The following is a 19,984-nucleotide window of genomic DNA, read 5'->3' as shown; positions in this document are numbered from 1 at the left end:
TAATTTCTGCATCCTGGTAATTTTTTCCATATTTGTAAACAAAGAATCAACAGCCAAATTTAGATAGATGCACAAACTGACAGACAGGCTGACAGACAGACACACACACACACACACACACACACACACACACACACACACACACATCCACATACAAGAAACTAGGTAAAGTTCTAGAAACTGATAAGTTCCTATTCTTTAAAGTGTAAGAAAAACTTTCATTATATTTTCATTTCCTCTAAGAATTATTACTCACTACAATATATAATTATAACTATAAAACAAACATGCTATACCTGTAAATGTTAATATCTACTGGTATATCATGCTTAAAACCTGTAGATTCTTAAAGCATTTTATTATTCACTTATGATAATTCATTCAATTTGAATATTTAAATGCAATTTTCTTAAAAATCTCATGGCAATTTCTTACAATATTTTGTCTTTTATTATGTCATTTAATTAAATGTGATAGAAATTGAGATAAAATAGATGGGACAATTAAAATTTACTACTTAGAGTTATAAAATATTAATTAGAATGCTAAAATAAAGGACAATGAATTTAATATCAATAAAGAATATAATCAGGATTTATACTTCTCAGTTTATTAGGCCTGGGAGATTGTTGGAGGAGCTCCAAAATTGAGTTTTTACTAGGTCCTCAATATCAACCTTCAGGTTATCAGTGAATATTTTTCTTCTTTATACTGAAAAGAACCTCTCCAAGAATCCAGTAGATTTTTTTTACTGTTCACAGAGGAAAACCCAATTATAAAGTAATAGTAAAACACTACCAGATACTCAGGTAAATAAGCACAGAAAATTCAGTATATAAAAATCATCCCTTCCTGTCATCCCGTCGAGTGGATGTCAAAGGAGAAAATTTAGAACAGGGCTTCTCACTGTCTTTCTTTACAAAATGTTTCTTCTCCAAGAAGTCAAGTGATAATCATTTAAACTCTGTAAAGATGATGTGGAGAGGTACTGCTAGAGGGTAGTGCAAATTTTCCCAGATCCAATATCTCAATGGTACTTGGAAGTGCCTTTGACACTAATGTGTGCCAAATCATTTTATGGATAATGCTTGAGGATATTGACATTGGATAGGATGATATATAAACTAAAATTTCTACAAGATAATCACAAGAGGACTACTGGACATATGGATATAAGATTTCTGGAACATGTTTTAACCTATATAGTAGAACAGATAGATGGGCCAGGAATCATAGAAGTTATAAATGAAAAGAAAGTGAAGTGACATGGGTAATAAGATGAGGAAATTTTCACTTACTCAAAATCAATCATGTGTCTCAAACTGTAGTTCTCTAAACGGTTTACTTGTTTGTGCCAATAAACCCGAAGCCAATAAATCACACAGTGATAGTATTCTGGATTTGAGATTAAGTAGAAAGGAATTTCTAATCTGTATTATTTACTTCTGTTTTGTACTATACAAGAATTTTATATGAGACTTATACATAAATAAATCTGAGGCCAAATAATTTGAACAAACTTTCAAATTATAAGACATCCAAATTGCTCAATGATATATCAAAAGTTACATATTAAAAATAAACATTAGTAATTGTGAATTTCAGTAAAGTACAAACACATATAATAAATATTGTTATAACTGAGAGATAGTAAATATATAAGGAATATTTTACTTTTATATTTTATTGTTTATTTTAAAATTAGTTCCTGCTTTCTAATTCTTCACTATAATGTATTTCATGGATTATGGATTTATTTTCTATATTATTAAGCTACCATCTAAATTTTGGAAATGCTGTTTGTTCATTGATCTAGTATTAGAGTCAACAGTAATATCATGCACTACATACAAATTTCTAACTTCCTGTGTATGTGTGAGTGTTTGTGTGTGTGTATGTGTCTGTGTGTGAGACAAATGATAGAAAAATGATTGTGATCATCCATAGAAAAATGTCTCACACAATCATCATCCATAGTTAGTAATAGTCTGTGATTAGAGATTCTGTCTAGCTTTTGAGGTCCCATTGTTAGATAAAATGATGCACTCCAATTACTTTTCACAATCCTAAGAGCTCCTTTCATTAGTTTGCTCTTGATCTTGTGGCTGGCTACATATATATGCCTAAGATTTTTGGACGAAGATGTGTTGCAGAATATTATTTTAAGATGTGTTACTTTTTTTATGCTGTGGAACATGTGTTTAATGATGCAAAGATGTGTTCTGTGTTGTGCTTTTTTATGTTTTATTTGTTTAACTCCATGAAGATGTATTATTTTGTCTGTCTAAAACACCTGATGGTCTAATAAAGAGCTTAATGGCCAATAGCAAAGCAGGAGAAAGGATAGGCAGGGTTGGCAGGCAGAGAGAGTAAGTAGAAGTCTGGGAGCAAAATAAGAAAGAGCAAGAGAAAAAGGAGAGAAGGATGCTAGGGGCCAGCCACCCAGCCACACAGTCAGATGCAGAGTAAGAAGGAAAGAGAAGGCATACAAGAATAGAAAAAGATAAAATCCCTGAGGTCAAAGGTAGATGCGACAATTTAAAGGTAAGAAAAGCTGGCAAGAAACAAGCCAAGCTAAGGCCAGGCATTTATAAGTAAGAACAAATCTCTGTGTGAGTATTTATTTGGGAGCTGGTTGGCCCACCCCCACCCCCAAAAAGAGAAAACACAATCGACAATGAAGATGAGAGTTCTTTAATGAATATATTCACCTTGTACAGTATCTGATTCAGTTACATTATGTAAAATATATTTTCCCCAGAAAGACTGAATTGTGGCAATATCTATATCATATAAAGAATTGTCTGATGTCTTTATAGACACACTTTGTAGTCAATAAGTTTTAGGGAAGATAATGTTTATATCTCCTTTGATTCTACATAGCAAGTAAAATTATCCTGCAATGTTCCCACAGTCTAATCATAAGCAGAGTTTGTTTAATGATGTGTTAGGTGGAGTAGGCAAATTATACTGCAAATCTCTGTTTTCATGATACGTGTTCATTACGTTTTCTAAGTGGTGTGTGCTATATGTAATATTTACATCTGAAATGGAGTCATGACCACTAATATTTTCTACTTTTACATATATCACAAAAATCCCATTGGGTTGGATGCACCAGGGCCCTGGGATTTCTTTTAAGTGAGCTGCTTTGATAAGCATTGGGAGTTCCCTCCTGGACATGTGCAGTCCACTGTCACATGGGACAATGGAACAAGATAAGAGAGGAGTAAGGCAAGGACTTTGATTACAAAAGATTTTAATCATTATGGTGATATTTTATTTGTGCTGAAATGTGATTTTATTTGTATGTTAATAAATAAAAGTGCTGGGGGTCAGAGCTAAAAGCAAGCCATAGCACAAATCTGGCAGTGGTAGCACATGCCCTTAATCCTGATCACATGACAGGCAGAGCACTCTGTGTTCAAGGACACCACCAGTATGGAGATACATGCCTTTAATCTCAATACCAACCATAGAAGACCGGAGGTCTGTATAGACAGGCAGTGACGAGGACATCATGTGGTTGAGTTTACAACCAATAAGAAGGCAGAACAATAAGAAGGCAGAACAGAAAGTCAGTAAAAACACAGACACACAGGAAGTAGGCCTCTCTCTTTCTGAGGAGAAGGACAGCAGTGGCAGCGAAGGGTAGGAAAGGGTTTTTAGTATCAATTCTTAGCTACTGCTCTGACCTCTTGGGCTTTTAACTCTGCATTTGGCTCTGTGTTTCTTATTTAATAAGACTGTTACATGTACAAATCATGGAAGCAAAGAAAATGCTTCTCATTGACACTGGTAGAAATGACCACAGTGGATTAGAGGGTTAGAGGAGAAGAGGGTTAGAAAGTGTCCCAAGACTTAGCTCTTCTCTTCTCTGGCTGGCTTCAAGACTACTAGTTTGCTATCCTTACATCCTAAAATTTTTGAGTTTTTTTGTTTTTGAAAAAAGAACATAAAGTAACTGTGGGGGCCCACAGGGGCTCCCTAGTAAGTCCTTACTCAAGGTCAGAAAGTCTGAGCTTGCCTTGCACAGCAGGGTTGCATAATGTGATAATTTGGCCAAGGGTGTGTTTACTAGGTGTTTTGAAGGGTCTACATTTGCTGGTACTTTATACCTCCACCTTTAAAGGGATAAGTTTTTGCCCCTCCCTTTGCTGATGTATGAAAAGCCCATCATGAGTAAAGTCAAAGTGACTGGGTATTGACCTCCCAAAGATATCTTGTGTCTGTGACTTTCTGGTCATCTCTGTCTATATTTCTATCTAATACTTCCTCATTCCTCACTACTCCCCCTCAAGAACACTTCAACAGGTTGGAGTCGGACTCCTATAAGCAAATGTAAATAATTTCTTCTTAATAAATTTGTCCGTCTTTCTCATCCCTTCTACTAGAAGAATAAGAAATGAATATTTCTCTGCCTTGACAAAAGAGAAAATATAGCAAACATTTCTTTTTACAAGCTGGTCTGCAATGAAGACCATAGCTCTACAGTTTGTGTAAAGGCTTCTCTTGCCTAAATTAATGCCTTGTTTTGATTTGTCTCAATTTTTCTACCTACTGCTCCTCAAGAGGAACACTCTTAAATGTACCTGTGAATAACAGAAGACATTACAAGGAACATACAGGCATAGTTCTAAGAAAATAAGTATCCAGATTTATACTTTCCACTTTTAATCTCCTGAATTGAGCTGCATCCAAACTCTTCCATTGTCAAGACATCATACAGATTCATTATTTGCTTTGTTCATTCATGTTCACCCACATACAGAGACTGAAAGCAAATGTACTTCCTATTCCCCTTCAGTCTGACTACCCTGTATGGGCCTTGGTTCTTAATAAAATCTCAACATGCCAAACAAAGACAAGTTCAAAGGAGAGAGTTTTCCTGCCTTGCCCACAGTCAGGACAAATCTTTGTCACCCGCCAGTCCCACAGCCGCTCAGACCCAACCAAGTAAACACAGAGACTTATATTGCTTACAAACTGTATGGCCGTGGCAGGCTTCTTGCTAACTGTTCTTATAGCTTAAATTGACCATTTCCATAAATCTATACCTTGCCACATGGCTGGTGGCTTACCGGCGTCTTCACATGCTGCTGGTCATGGCGGTGGCTGCAGTGTCTCTCCACATCAGCCTTCCACTTCCCAGAATTCTCCTCTCTCCTTGTCCCACCTACTTCCTGCCTGGCCACTGGCCAACCAGTGTTTTATTTATTGACCAATCAGAGCTATTTGACATACAGACCATCCCACAGCACTTCCCCTTTCTTTTTTTTTAAAAGGAAGGTTTTTAACTTTTACACATCTCCAAAGTCAGCTTGGTATATTTGGGAATTTGGGCGTAGCTTCTCTTACTACTTCCTGCTGGAGGGGGGCGCTGTATCTTATGGAGACACAAAGAAAATTTTAGGATCATGGAGTAGTCCATGAGACCGTATCGTCTGAGCCAGTTGCCTTGAAACGATTCTGGATATTGGATCATCTGGGCCATGGTGTCATCGGAGACCTTTCAGGTGGTCTTGGCTGGTCAAACCTGATGTATCTTAATCTGGAACAAATCCATAGCCTCTGGCTTTCTGTAGAAACAAAAGCAGAGCCTCTTTTCCAAAGCAACATATCCTTATAGTCAAATTTTGAAGTCAAGGTACCTTTAAAATATACATTTTGGCATAACTCAACAGCTTTTGTAATCAAATGTTTTTCTTCAGTTACGAATATCAAAGAGAACATAATCCAGATTCTCTGTGTGGTAGCCATCTTTATGTGGCTTATTTTTTATATTACCTTGAGCCTATTGCTTTAAACTGCAGCCTTTTAAGCCTGAAATGGCGCTGTGGCTGCTGGCTCCGCCCATTTCAGCTTCCCAACATGGCGGTGGTATGTTTTCCACCAGCTCTGGGAGCCATCGTGGGTCTATGCTTTTATCCAAGCAGCGTGTAGCCCAGAAACCTCTTTTTTTGTTTTGTGCTAGCAAAAGCTAAATCTACCATGCAGCTTAATGTGCCACTTGCAGAGGCCTCATTCCTGCCATACTGCAGGTCAAGCGCACATGCCAGGAACCCGCCAGTAGCTCAAACCGGCAGCTGCTGCTCATTTGAGAGAGACAATTAGGAAGCTGTTTTTAGTTCCGTTTTAGAACTAAATCTTTTCTCAGGTTTTAGGTGGAAACTCTTGCCAACACGTTGGGCGCCATTTGTAGCTAGAGTTTTCCTGCCTTGCCCACAGTCAGGACAAATCTTTGTCACCCGCCAGTCCCACAGCCGCTCAGACCCAACCAAGTAAACACAGAGACTTATATTGCTTACAAACTGTATGGCCGTGGCAGGCTTCTTGCTAACTGTTCTTATAGCTTAAATTGACCATTTCCATAAATCTATACCTTGCCACATGGCTGGTGGCTTACCGGCGTCTTCACATGCTGCTGGTCATGGCGGTGGCTGCAGTGTCTCTCCACATCAGCCTTCCACTTCCCAGAATTCTCCTCTCTCCTTGTCCCACCTACTTCCTGCCTGGCCACTGGCCAACCAGTGTTTTATTTATTGACCAATCAGAGCAATTTGACATACAGACCATCCCACAGCATAGTTCTAAGAAAATAAGTATCCAGATTTATACTTTCCACTTTTAATCTCCTGAATTGAGCTGCATCCAAACTCTTCCATTGTCAAGACATCATACAGATTCATTATTTGCTTTGTTCTTTCATGTTCACCCACATACAGAGACTGAAAGCAAATGTACTTCCTATTCCCCTTCAGTCTGACTACCCTGTATGGGCCTTGGTTCTTAATAAAATCTCAACATGCCAAACAAAGACAAGTTCAAAGGAGAGGAACTCTTTTGAGTTAGGGTTTCTAACCATATGCTGGTACATTTCTTTCTCCATTTTGTACAATTTTGTGTAAAGAGAAATATATTACATTAAAAATTTAACATCAGGTTTATTTCAGGATATTGGGAATATTAGTACATTGCAAAGTCTCATATCATAAAGAAACAAGATTAAACTGCTCCGATCCCTAGGCAATTAGCTCCAGGGCACATCCTGTGCCCTTTGCTCTCCCATCTCAGCCCCAGCAGTAGTCCTGTGGTTATGTCACTCCATCATCACTGCCACCCGTTGGACTCTGTAACATACAAGACTCACTCCACCACCCAAACCCATTGAACCCATCATCCTCTCCCAGCAAACCACCCTCCACAAAATCAGCAGCCTGGAGAAGCACTCTCACCACCTACAACAATTGGAAGAGCCCTTAGAGGCACTAGCACCACCTTAACCAACTGGAAAAAGAGCAGTCCCTACAGACACAAGCACCACTTCCACCATTTGGAAGAAGAACTTCTAGAGTCACAAGCACCACCTGCATCAAGTGGAAGAAGAGCAGCCTCCCTGTGAACAGGCTTCTCCAGCAACATCAGCAGATCCTATAGACACAAGCACCACCCACACCAGTTGGAAGAACAACCACAGGCAAAGCCTACACCAGTTGGAAGAAAAGACTTCATAGGCACAGGCACAACCCATACCAGTTGGAAGAATACGACCCCCATAGGCACAAGTAAAGCCCACACCAGCCAGAAGAACTGGACAATACACCTGATCTATGCACCCAAACTCCCATAAACCTCAGCCAAGACAACCCTACTTGACCTGACAACCAGTCAGTAACCAGAACCCTTGACCATTCAGGCCAAAAAAGCAATAAAGGAAACAGACAATAAAGGAACAAAAGACCCATCCAAAAAGATACCACAAGAATCAACACCTGTTCATATAATTATCCCAAACCCAGATGGGTTAAATAGCAGCATAAAAATACCTTCAACAACATAAAGAGCAGTATGGCACCACCAGAACCCAGTAATACTATAACAGCACGACCTGAATATCCCAAGGCAGATAAAGCAGAAGAAAGTGACCTTGAAAATAACCTTATGAAGATGATAGAGGCCCTTAAAGAGGAAATGAAAAATCTCTTAAAGAAATTGAGGAAAAGATAAACAAAATTTGGAAGAAATCAATAAATCCCATAAAGAAAGCCAAGAAAAAATGGAAACAGGTGAGGAAATAGCTTAAGACTAAAAAAATAAAATAGAGGTAATAAAGAAAACACAAGCTAAGGCAATTCTGTAAATGGAAAATCTGGGTAAGTAACAGGAACTACATATGCAAGCATAACCAACAGAATACAAGAGATAAAAGAGAGAATCTCAAGCATTGAAGGCATGACAGAGGAAATAGATTCATTGGTCAAAGAATATGCTAATTAATTCTTAACACAAAATATCCAGAAAATCTGTGACACCATCAAAAGACCAAACCTAAGATTAATAGAGATAAAAGGAGAAGAATTCCAGCACAAAGGCACAGAAAAATATATTAAAAAAAAAAAAAAAAAAACATAGAAGAGATCTTTCCCAACCTGAAGAAGGACATGCCTATGAAGGTACAAGAAGATAACCAGACACCAAATTGACTGGACCAAAAAAAGCAACCTTCCCACATAATAATCAAAACACCAAACACACAGAATAAAGAAAGAATATTAAGAGCTACAATGGAAAATGGCCAAGTAACATATAATGGCAGACCCATCAAAATTACACTGGACTTCTTAATAAACACTGTGACATCCAGACATTTTGCAGACAATAAGAGATGATGGATATCAGCCCAGACTACTAACTATATCCAGCAAAACTCTCAATCACCGTAGATAAGGAAAACAAGATATTCCATGACAAAACCAGATTTAAACAATACCTATCCACAAATCCAATGCTATAGGAAGTACTAGAAGGAAAACTCCAACCCAAGGAACTTAGCTGCACTTATGAAAATATAGGCAATAGAAAAATCTCATACCAGCAAACTCCAAAAAAGGGGAACACACACACACACACACACACACACACACACACACACACACACACATACACACACACACACTACAACCACTGCCACCAAAACCAAAAAAATAATGGAAAGTAACAATCACTGGTCATTAATATCTCTGAGTAACAATGGACTCAATTGACTATGAAAAGACACAGGCTAAGCCGGGCATTGGTGGCGCACGCCTTTAATCCCAGCACTCGGGAGGCAGAGCCAGGCGGATCTCTGTGAGTTCGAGGCCAGCCTGGGCTACCAAGTGAGCTCCAGGAAAGGCACAAAGCTACACAGAGAAACCCTGTCTCGAAAAACAAAGCAAAACAAAACAAAACAAAACAAAAAAAAGACACAGGCTAACAGAAAGGATACAAAATCAGGATCCATCATTCTGTTGCATACAAGAAACACATCTCAACTTCAGAGATGGATATTACCTCTGACTAAAGGGTTCAGAAAGGATTTTTAATCAAATGGACATAAGAAGCAAGTTTGTGTAGCTATCCTAATATCTAACAAAATAGACTTCAAACTAAAATTAATCAAAAGACATGGAGAATGACATTTTATATTCATCACTAGAAAGATCCATCAAGATGAAGTCATAATTCTGAACTTTTATGCTCCAAATACAAGGGCTCTCACACTTAAAAAAATTACTAAAGTTTAAATCACACAACAAACCCCACACACTAATAGTAAGAGACTTAAACTCCCCACTCTCACCAATGGACAAGTCTAACAGACAGAAACTTAACAGAGAAATAAGGGAACTTTCAGATGTTATGACTCAAATGGGCTTAACAGACATCTGTAGAACATTTCATCCAGACACAAAAGAATATACCTTCCTCTCAGCACCTCATGGAACCTTCACTAAAATTAGCTACCTACTTTGTCACAAAGCAAATCTCAACAGACATAAAAAAAAAAAAACTTGCAATAACCCCCTGTATCTTATTCTATAACCATGGCTTAAAATCAGAATTCAACAACACAAATTACAGAAAGCCTACAAACTCATGGAAACTGAACAATGCTCAACTGAATCACCACTGTGCCAAGGAAGTAATAAAGACATCTTAGAATTTAATGAATGCACAAAATAACTAAAATTAGGGGACACTATGAAAGCAGTGCTAAGAGGAAAGTTCATAGCACTAAGTGCCTACATGAAGAATTTGGAGAAATCTCACACTAGTGATTTAACAGCACACCTGAAAGCTGTGGAACAAAAAGAAGCAAACTCACCCAGGAGGAGTAGGTGACAGGAAAAAATCAAGTTGAGAGCTGAAATCAATAAGAAAGAAACAAAGAGACCATTGCAAAGAATCAATGAAACAAAAAGTTGGTTCTTTGAGAAAATCAACAAGATAGACAAACCCTCATCCAAAGTAACCAAAAGGCAAAGAAAGAGCATCCAAATTAACAAAATCAGAAACGAAAAGGCAGAAATAACAACAGACATTGAGGAAATTCAGAAAATCATTAAGCCATACGTCAAAAACATATATTCAAAAAAAAACTGAAAAATCTAAAAGTAATGTATAATTATCTGGATAGGTACCTCATACCAAAATTAAATCAAGAGCAGATAAACAACTTAAATATACAAATAACTCCTAAAGAAATGCAAGCAGTCATTAAAAGTCTCCCAACCAAAAAAAAGTCCAGGGCAAGAAGGTTTCAGCACAGAGCTCTATCAGAATTTCAAAGAAGGGCTAATTAATATAAATCCTCCTCCTCAAGTTGTTCCACACAATAGAAACAGAAGGAACATTGCCAAACTCTTTTTAAAAGCCTATAGTTACCTTGATACTCAAACAAAACAAATATACAATAAAGAAAGAGAGACAGAGACCATTCTTCCTCATGAACCATGCAAAAATAGTCAATAAAATATTGTCAAACTGAATCCAAGAACATATCAAAAAAATCATCTACCATAATCAAGTAGGCTTTATCCCAGAGAAGCAAGCATGGTTCAACATATGAAAATCTGTTAATGTAATCCACCATATAAACAAACTGAAAAAAACAAAAACAAAAACAAACAAAAAAAACCAAATGATCATCTCACTAGAGTCTTAAAAAGCCTTCAACAAAATCCAATAACCCTTCATGATAAAGGTCTTAGAGAGATCAGGAATAAAAGGAACAACTTAAATATAATAAAATATTATATGGCAAGCTAACAACCAACAACAAATTAAATGGAAAGAAACTCAAAGTGATTTCACTAAAATCACAAACAAGACAAGACTCTCCATATCTATTTAATATAGTACTCAAAATTCTAGCTAGAATAATAAGACAACAAAAAGATATCAAGGAGGTACAAATTGGAAAATAATTCAACTTTCACTATTGCAGATGATATGATAGTATACATAAGTGACCCCAAAAGTTAGGGAACACCTACAGCAAAAAACACCTTCAATAATGTCATGGGATATAAGATTATCTGAAAAAAATCAGTAGTCCTCCTATTTACAAATGAAAAACAGGCTGAGAAAGAAATCAGAGAAACAACACCCTTTAGAATAGCCATAAATAATAAAAAAAAAAAATATCTTGGAGTAACTGTAACCAAACAAGTGAAAGGCCTGTATGACAAGAACTTTAAGTCTTTGAAGAAAAGAATTGAAGAAGATATCAGAAAATGAAGAAATCTCCCATGATCAAGGATAGGTAGGATTAACATAGTAAAAATGGTAATCTTACCAGATGCAGTCTAAAGATTCAATGTAATCCCCATCAAAATCCCAGCACAATTCTTCACAGACCTTGAAATAATAATACTCAACTTCAAATGGAGAAACAAAAAACCCAGGATAGCTAAAACAATCCTGTACGATAAAGGAACTTCCAGAGGCATCACCATCCCTGACTTCAAGTCTTCTATATAGCAATAGTAATAAAAACAGCTTGGTATTGGCACAAAAACAGAAATGTGGATCAATGGAATTGAATCAAAGACCCTGACATACATTAAGACACCTATGAATACCCAATTTTTGAAAAAGAAGCCAAAACTGTACAATGGAAGAAAGAATCTTCAACAAATGGTGCTGGCATAACAGGATGTTGGCATGTAAAAGAATGCAAATAGATCGATATTTATTGCCATGCACAAAACTCAAGTCAAAGTGGATCAAAGATCTGAACATAAATCCAGTTACATTGAACCTGGTAGAAGAGAAAGTGAGAAGTATCCTTAAATGCATTGGCAGAGGAGCCTGCTTTCTGGATATAAGACCAGCAGCACAGACACTGAGAGTGACAATTAATAAATGGAACCTCCTGAAACTGAGAAGCTTCTGTAAGGCAAAAGACAGTCAATAAGACAAAATGGCAGTTTACAGAGTTAGAAAAAAAATCTTCACCAGCCATAAATTTGACAGAGGGCTGATCTACAAAATATATAAAGAACTTCAGAAACTAGCCATCAAAATATCATATAATCCAATTTAAAAATGGGGTACAGATCTAAGCAGAGAATTCTCAAGAGAAGAATCTTGAATGCCTGAAACACTTTTAAGGAATTGCTCAACATTCTTAGTCTTCAGGGAAATTTAAGTCAAAAGGAGTCTGAGATACCATCTTACATCTGTCAGAATGGGTAAGATAAAAAACACAGATGACAGCTTATGTTGGAGAGGATGAAAAGTAAAGACAACACTCCTCCACTCTTGGTGGGAGTGCAAACTTGTACAGTCACTTTGAAAATCAGTATGGTGGTTTCTCAGAAAAGTGGGAATCAATCAACCTCAAGACCCAAAAATACCACTCTTAGGCAAATTCCCAAAGGATGCTCAATCATACCATAAGAACTCTTGCTCAACTATGCTCACAGCAGTATTATTCATAATAGCCAGAACCTGGAAACAACCTAGATGTCCCGCAACTGAATAATGGATAAAGAAAATGTGGTACATTTATACAATGGAGTATTACTTAGCAGTGATAAGATGACATCGTGAAATTTGCAGTCGTGTGGATGAAACCAGAAAAAAAATCATCCTTAGTGAGGTAACCCAGCCACAGAAAGACAAACACGGTATTTACTCACTCATAAGTGGGTAGTAGATGTAAAGCAAAGGATACCAGTCTATAATCCACAGTCATAGAGAAACTAGGTGACAAGGAGGACCCTAAGAGGGACCCATGGATAGCTCTAGGAAGGGAAATATATGAGACTTCCTTGGTAAATTGGAGCAGGGTGGGAAATAGAAGGGAGAGGATGTGGATGGGGGATGGAAACATGGGGGATCAGGATAGTTGAATTGGGGGCAGGAGAGAGAAGGAGAGCATGGAAAAAGCTTTCTTGATAGGGAGGGCCATTACAGTGTTATGGTGCCAGGGAAATTCCCAGGAATCCGTAAGGATGAGCTCAGCTAAGCATCTTAGCAATAGTGGAATGGATGCCCGAAATGGTCTCTCCTGTAATCAGATTGGTAACTACCCTAATTGTCATCATAAAACCTTCATCCGGTAACTGACAGAAGCAGATGCAGAGATCCACAGCCAAGTACTGGGGCAAGCTCCAGGAGTCTCTTTGAAGAGAGGGAGGAGGGATCATATAACCATGAGGGTTCAGGATCATGATGGAGAAATCCACAGGGACAGCTGACATGAGACAGTGGGAGCTCATGAACTCTAGACCAACAACTAGGGAGCCTATATGGAACTGAATCAGGCCCTCTGCATGTGGGGGAGAGTTGTGCAGCTTGGTCTGTTTGTGGGTTCCCTAGCAGTGGTACAAGAACCTCTTCCTGGAGCATGAGTTGGCTTTTGGGACCTATTTCCTATGGTGGGATGCCTTGCTCAGACTTGAGGCAGTGGAGAAGAGCTTGGTCCTACCTCAATTTGATGTGCCATGTTTTGTTGAATCCCTTATCTTTTCTGAGGCATGGATGTTGGGGGTAGAAAGGAGGTAGGGGAGCAAATGGGAGGAAAGGATGGAGGGAAACTGATGTTGGTATGTAAAATAAATTTTAAAAATTAATAATAAAAACATTTTAAAATTAAAGAGACAAGCTTTCCTTTTCTGCCCAACAACATCTGCTAGACTTACATTAGGACAGATCAATACCAAAACATTACTCTCTGTATATTTTATCCACACCAGAATAGGAATAGCAAGGGTGTTTCAATAAAATGAAAATAGTTTTTATGTATTAAACGTTTGCTCCCTTCATATTTAGTATTATACATGATAAGCAAGGGTTTGTGTAGGCTTTTATTTGTTTATATCTCTAGGCGCGAAAATATATGCACAAACATGTATATACAAAATAAAATAGAAAATATTATTGTATGATAATTTTAAAATGAAATAGAATAATTGTTACCAGAAACTGAGGAAGTTTTTGAAAGAAGTGTAGAGAATTTTTCAGTCTAGAGGTGTAACATTATAATGTGAAAGCAGAAATGAGTTCAATGCTATGGATTACATTATAGCAATCATACCAATAAATCATGTAATACACATTCAAAATTAACTAGATTAAAGGATTTAGAAAAGCCTTACATTAAAGCAATTTTATAGTTGCTTCTAATTCCTGGTATCAACCTGGGATATATAGGGAAGACACTCATGATTCTTCAGTTCACAGAAACCCTGAAATAATATGTATATGCTATGTGAAAGAGATTTTTTTTAAACCCGCAAATTAATAGAGACTGGACAAGAACTAAGACAAAGTCAGACACATTGAGGAAAAAACAAGTATTATAGTACATATTTTAAAAAGAAAAACAAAAACGGTATTTATTTATAGCTCTTTTGTTTCCCAATTTTGTTTGATACAGACATGAACATGTTAGTGTGATTATGCAAACATATGTTCTCTGTAATTCTACTATGAAAATTTATACATCAGATAATACATAGGGTAAAAACTGATCATTCTAGATTGACCAACATTGTAATAAATAGTGAAGAATTGGGTGATAAACTGTCTTCTAACCCAAAAGATGAAAACAACTACTCATGTGGAACCTCAGAAATGATGCCTTGTTGTTGACCCCTACAAAAATAAATCTTAAGTAAGACATATTATCCACAATATTCCATGCATCTTGTCACAGTCAGGTAAAAAGCATAATGTGTCATGATCCCCTAAAATAGGACAACATATCTTAGCACTTGAACATGTCTGGACCTTGGACTGGCCTCTGTACTTTAGTTGATCTGATTCTGAATTCTTTCCTTTAATAAACAATGATAGTTTTAAGTGGAGTCTCAAGTATCACAGGCTGTTCTCGGGTTCTATATAGATAAAGTGAACCTTGGACTCCTGATCCTCCTGTCTTCTCCCCCTGGTTGCTATGATTACACATGGGAAGCATTATGCTTGAATAAGCATTGAAGTTGTACAATTTTTAATGATTCTATCATGAATCATTAGTGAATTTATGATAGTGAATTAGTGAATTTCAAGGTGGTTTAAAAATGCCCCAAATGTGTAATCGTGCCAGAAATAGGAAAAATTTCAAGAAGAAAATGTCATCTTCTCAAATTACATAGCTGTGCTAAGTCTTGAAATAAGTTGACCATGGAAGCTGGAGTTTGGGTGTTGATTTCAAGTTTAAAATTTCTAGACCAGCTTTCCATTTGAGGTTTTGTTTGTTTGTTTTACTACGAATGACACTTTATTCAGTCATTTTCTTCACAACTCAAACTCTGGTAATTCAAAATTAACATCTTTGCCTGTGAGCTTCTTATACACACCAGAAAAAGTGTCAACCTTGTGCTCCACGTTGTTCTGCTGGGCTTTGTCTAAATGAACCTTTATGAGCCAGCCTGCTGTCATCCAGTTTCACGCGGAACCTCTTCCCCACAATCTCACTTGGGAAAACCAAGTCCACGAGGATGGCGTCGTGCACTGCAGTGAGGGTGCGGCTTCTGGGGCGCTTCTGCTTATTTTTCGTGCAGCTTTTCTGAGTTGGCTTGGGCAGAATCCTCCTCTGAGCAATAAAGACCCACGTGCTTCCCACTGAACTTTTTCTCCAGTTCACGAACCAGCCGGACTTGGATTTTCTGAAAAGACTTCAGCTGAGGAACTGGTACAAAAATTATGATAGCTTTCTGGCCACCACCAACTTCAATTTCCTTGGCCACAGCTGCGCCTTGAGGTCGGAGTTCATTCTCACCAGCTCGAGCAGCGCCTGGGAGATGCCAGACTCGAACTCGTCTGTCCGGCTTCTCGCCATTGGGCTTCACGATCTTGGCGCATGGTTCGTCCCTTACTAAGTGCCGGCTTAGAAAGAGGACCCGCTCTCGTGAGAACCCCGTTTGAGCTTATTTGAATCCTTCTTTGATTAATAACTTTTCACATAATCTTGAACCTATCAACTGATCCAAGAGTAATGCACAGACAAGATGCCAGCCATTAAAGTTTTAGTGACTGTTCCTTACTTCCCTCTTCCTTTCTGGCTTTATCTGACTTTATCAACTTTAAGGTCAATCAATTTTCTCTCAAGAGTGACATTGTAGTTTATTTATTAACTTAGCTCAGGATCCATTAAAATGCCTTTTAAATAAATAAACATTCAAATATGATTACTTAAAATTTATGTGTAGTAAAATGCTGCTTCTTTTAATGAAGTCACTAGAGGATGAGGAGTGAAGTAATAACAATACCAAAATACATTGTAGGTTTCCATTTATATTCTCTAAGATGATAATTTTATCTACCACCCCTCACACTTTCTAATGAGAATAGGTTAAGATATAGTTTTCAATTCTAAAGTTTATGTATTTTTGTTATTTATTATAGAATAACAACCCATTTTATGTCAAACAGTGTTTTTTTCCAAAGTTTCCAATAAGAAATGGGTTGTTCCATAACTATTAAGTCTAGTAATAAAATATTGAAATGAGAACCAGGATTCACTTCCTTCCCAGTCTCTAGGGGAGATAGAATGCTCTTTTTCTTCTAGTTTCTAATGACTGAAGATTCCTTGGGTTACAGCTTCAATACTCCAATTTCTGTTACTTTGGCCATATTGATCCTTTGTGTGTGTGTGTGTGTGTGTGTGTGTGTGTGTGTGTGTGTGTGTGTGTGTGATGTCCTTTCCTGTACATCTATCATAAAATTTCCTTTTTTGTTCATTGTGAGACACACAAGACTGCACTGACCTTCTACATGATGCACTACAATTATTGCCCCCAAAGATATTTAAGTTATAATGTACATCTATGACAACATTCATAGGTTCCGGAGATGAGAATATGGGTGTATTTTAATGTGTACTATTCAGTGTTGTCGATTTTGACTCCTTTTGGAATATTTAATTACATAAGCAAGCTTTCAATTAAACAGACTAGTTTATACAAATGCTGTTTGTTCCTGTTTAATTAGCCAGTTTTCAAAGGCACAGTACTTGTTCCTATTGGTTATCTTGAACAACCTTTTTAAAATTTTATTTATTTATTTTATAATTAATTTAATTTTACATATCAGTCACGGATTCCCTTGTCCTCCCTCCTCCCGCCCCCCCCCATCCACCACCCATTCCCACCTCCTCCAAGTCAAGAACTCCCCTGGGGATTCAGCTAAGCCTGGTAGATTTAGTTGAGGCAGGTCCAGTCCCCTCCTCCCTTCACCTAGGCTGAGCAAAGTGTCCCAGCATAGGCCCTTGGTTCCAAAAAGCCAGCTCATGCACTAAGGGCAGGTCCCTGTCCCACTGCCTGGGGGCCTCCTAAATAGTTCAAGCTAATCAACTGTCTCACTTATCCAGAGGGTCTGATCCAGTTTCATGGGGGCTCCTCAGCTATTGGTTCATAGTTCATGTGTTTCCACTAGTTTGGCTATTTGTCCCTGTGCTTTTTCCAATCATGGTCTCAATATCTCTTGCTCATATAATCTCTCCTCTCTCTCGCCAATTGGACTCCTGGAGCTCCACCTGGGGCCTGGCCATGGATCTCTGCATCTGCTTCCCTCAGTCATTGGATGAGAGTTCTGTCATGACAGTTAGGGAGCTCGGCCATCCGATCACCAGAGTAGGTCAGTTTGGGCTTTCTCGCGACCATTGTTGAACAACCTTTTTATCCAGCAAAATATTAGTTTCTCATGAGGAATATAAGCATGACAGTTTCTTCCTATACTTAAGCTCTCAATTCCTGCTTCCTTTTGAAAGAGAATAAAAAATAAAGGTGCTGAATATATAGCCCATATACATTTCTCTTCCCCAAGATTTGTCTTTTATTATCCTCAAATTAATTGTGGACAGCTTCTAGGCCACACAGCTTTTGTTTGATGAGGTATGAGCAGTATACAGAGGAATATTTTATAAGTTTTGGAGGGAGTATGAAGAAATTCAATTTTCTTAGCAATAAATGTGAGGTGCATTTTGTTTGTATTGAAAGAACATGTGTCTTTTACTTTCCTAGAAATATTTTAAATGCATTTGAATGTTACATTCATTTTACAAGAAAGCACAATAAAATCTCCAATGAATATCACAAAATAATTAAGAGGAATATTAAAGGCAAGCTGAGACAAGAATGGAATGCTCTGCCAACTACATGTCCAAAAATAATTTGAAGAAGATTACTTTTAAATCACAAAATTTAACAAATAACTTTTCCATACTATTAAATGCTACTAAATACAACTCTTACATTGCTGATACAAAACTTATGTAGATGAAAATACATAAAACTAAGGATGTGGATTTTTGTTATAGTTCTGACTTACTTTTCCTAAGATATTTAAAAGTCCAAAGGGTTTTTCTTCCACCATATAACATTATTTAGTTATTACAAGGTTTTTCTTGCTCAACTCAGAGCAACCATTTCATTTAAGTTATATAACAATTTAATAATATGAAAGATAATTTTAACGTCCAATATAAATTTTTAGTGAACAATCCTAAATTATCTTCAAGTCTTTTTAGAGATCATCAAAGTCCAATCAGAATCAAGACCTTATGCCTGTGTACTTTGTAATAGCAGAAATCACGCTCACTTTTGACACAGCAGGTTTTGATAGCTCTGTAAAAACCAGAACATCATTACTTCAGGCAAGGTGAGATGGGTAATCACTTTCTATAATTCATATTTTAGTGCCTGAACACCATCGAGGAAGCATTATGTCCTTGGTTACTACACTACATCATTTACCCTCACGAAGGTATTTCAGAGAATTACAGGAATGACTCCAGTTCAAAGAAGTAGTATTAGATTTTTGTCATTTTTTGAACATGCTGTAATTCAAAAGAATACTTGAATTGCTAACATTCAATAGAGAGTTTATATCTTTCTTGCAGTAGTAAGTCTCTCTGGCAGTCTGAAAATCTGATGAGATCTTTTATCTGCATCTTTCTTTTTCAAATAAAGAGGTACTGCATGAAAAATGTCAGAAGCACTTTGCATATAAAGTGGATTGGTTTTTTTTTTCTTTTCTTTTACTTGGAATTTTGGATCTAATGTATACATTGTTTTGCTTGTTCTCTTTGGGTTCAAAATGTCATTTTGGAACTGGTAATATTTTATCTCAAATTGCATAACTTAAAATTTTGTGCTTCATAAAGGTATTAAAAAGAACACCTTTAACAATATGATAGTGGATTACATTCTCTAATATCTTTCTATATGCATTTACACATATATATTTAAAAATACAATATAAGTATGCAAGAGGCTTTGTACAGTGTTTGTCAAGGGCTCTTATCTGCTTCTGGTATAGTCTGACCATGTAAATGACTCACGCCATTTGCAACATGTAAATGCGACATGCATGTTGTAAGGTGTGTATTATAAGTCACTTTTTCTTCATTTCGCATTTCCTAAAATGACAATAATCATTGCTTTACATGTGCATAACAGTCAAGGTAGAAGGTATCACATCTATACTGTAGCTAGAGTTTTCCTGCCTTGCCCAGTCAGGACAAATCTTTGTCATCTGCCAGTCCCACAGCTGCTCAGATTCAACCAAGTAAACACAGAGACTTATATTGCTTACAAACTGTATGGCCGTGGCAGACTTCTTGCTAACTGTTCTTTAGCTTAAATTAATCCATTTCCATAAATCTATACCTTGTCATGTGGCTCGTGGCTTACCAGTGTCTTTACATGCT

General features: G+C 37.2%; 1 pseudogene; it reads right to left on the bottom strand.

Moving 5' to 3' along the window:
- Window positions 1-15,543: 15,543 nt before the first annotated feature.
- LOC114690567 lies at window positions 15,544-19,620 on the bottom strand (annotated as a pseudogene).
- Between the last annotated feature and the right edge of the window lie 364 nt (window positions 19,621-19,984).

Source organism: Peromyscus leucopus, chromosome 16_21, assembly GCF_004664715.2.
Source record: "Peromyscus leucopus breed LL Stock chromosome 16_21, UCI_PerLeu_2.1, whole genome shotgun sequence".
Classification (NCBI taxonomy): domain Eukaryota; kingdom Metazoa; phylum Chordata; class Mammalia; order Rodentia; family Cricetidae; genus Peromyscus; species Peromyscus leucopus.
This window is presented reverse-complemented; position numbering and strand designations above follow the sequence as displayed.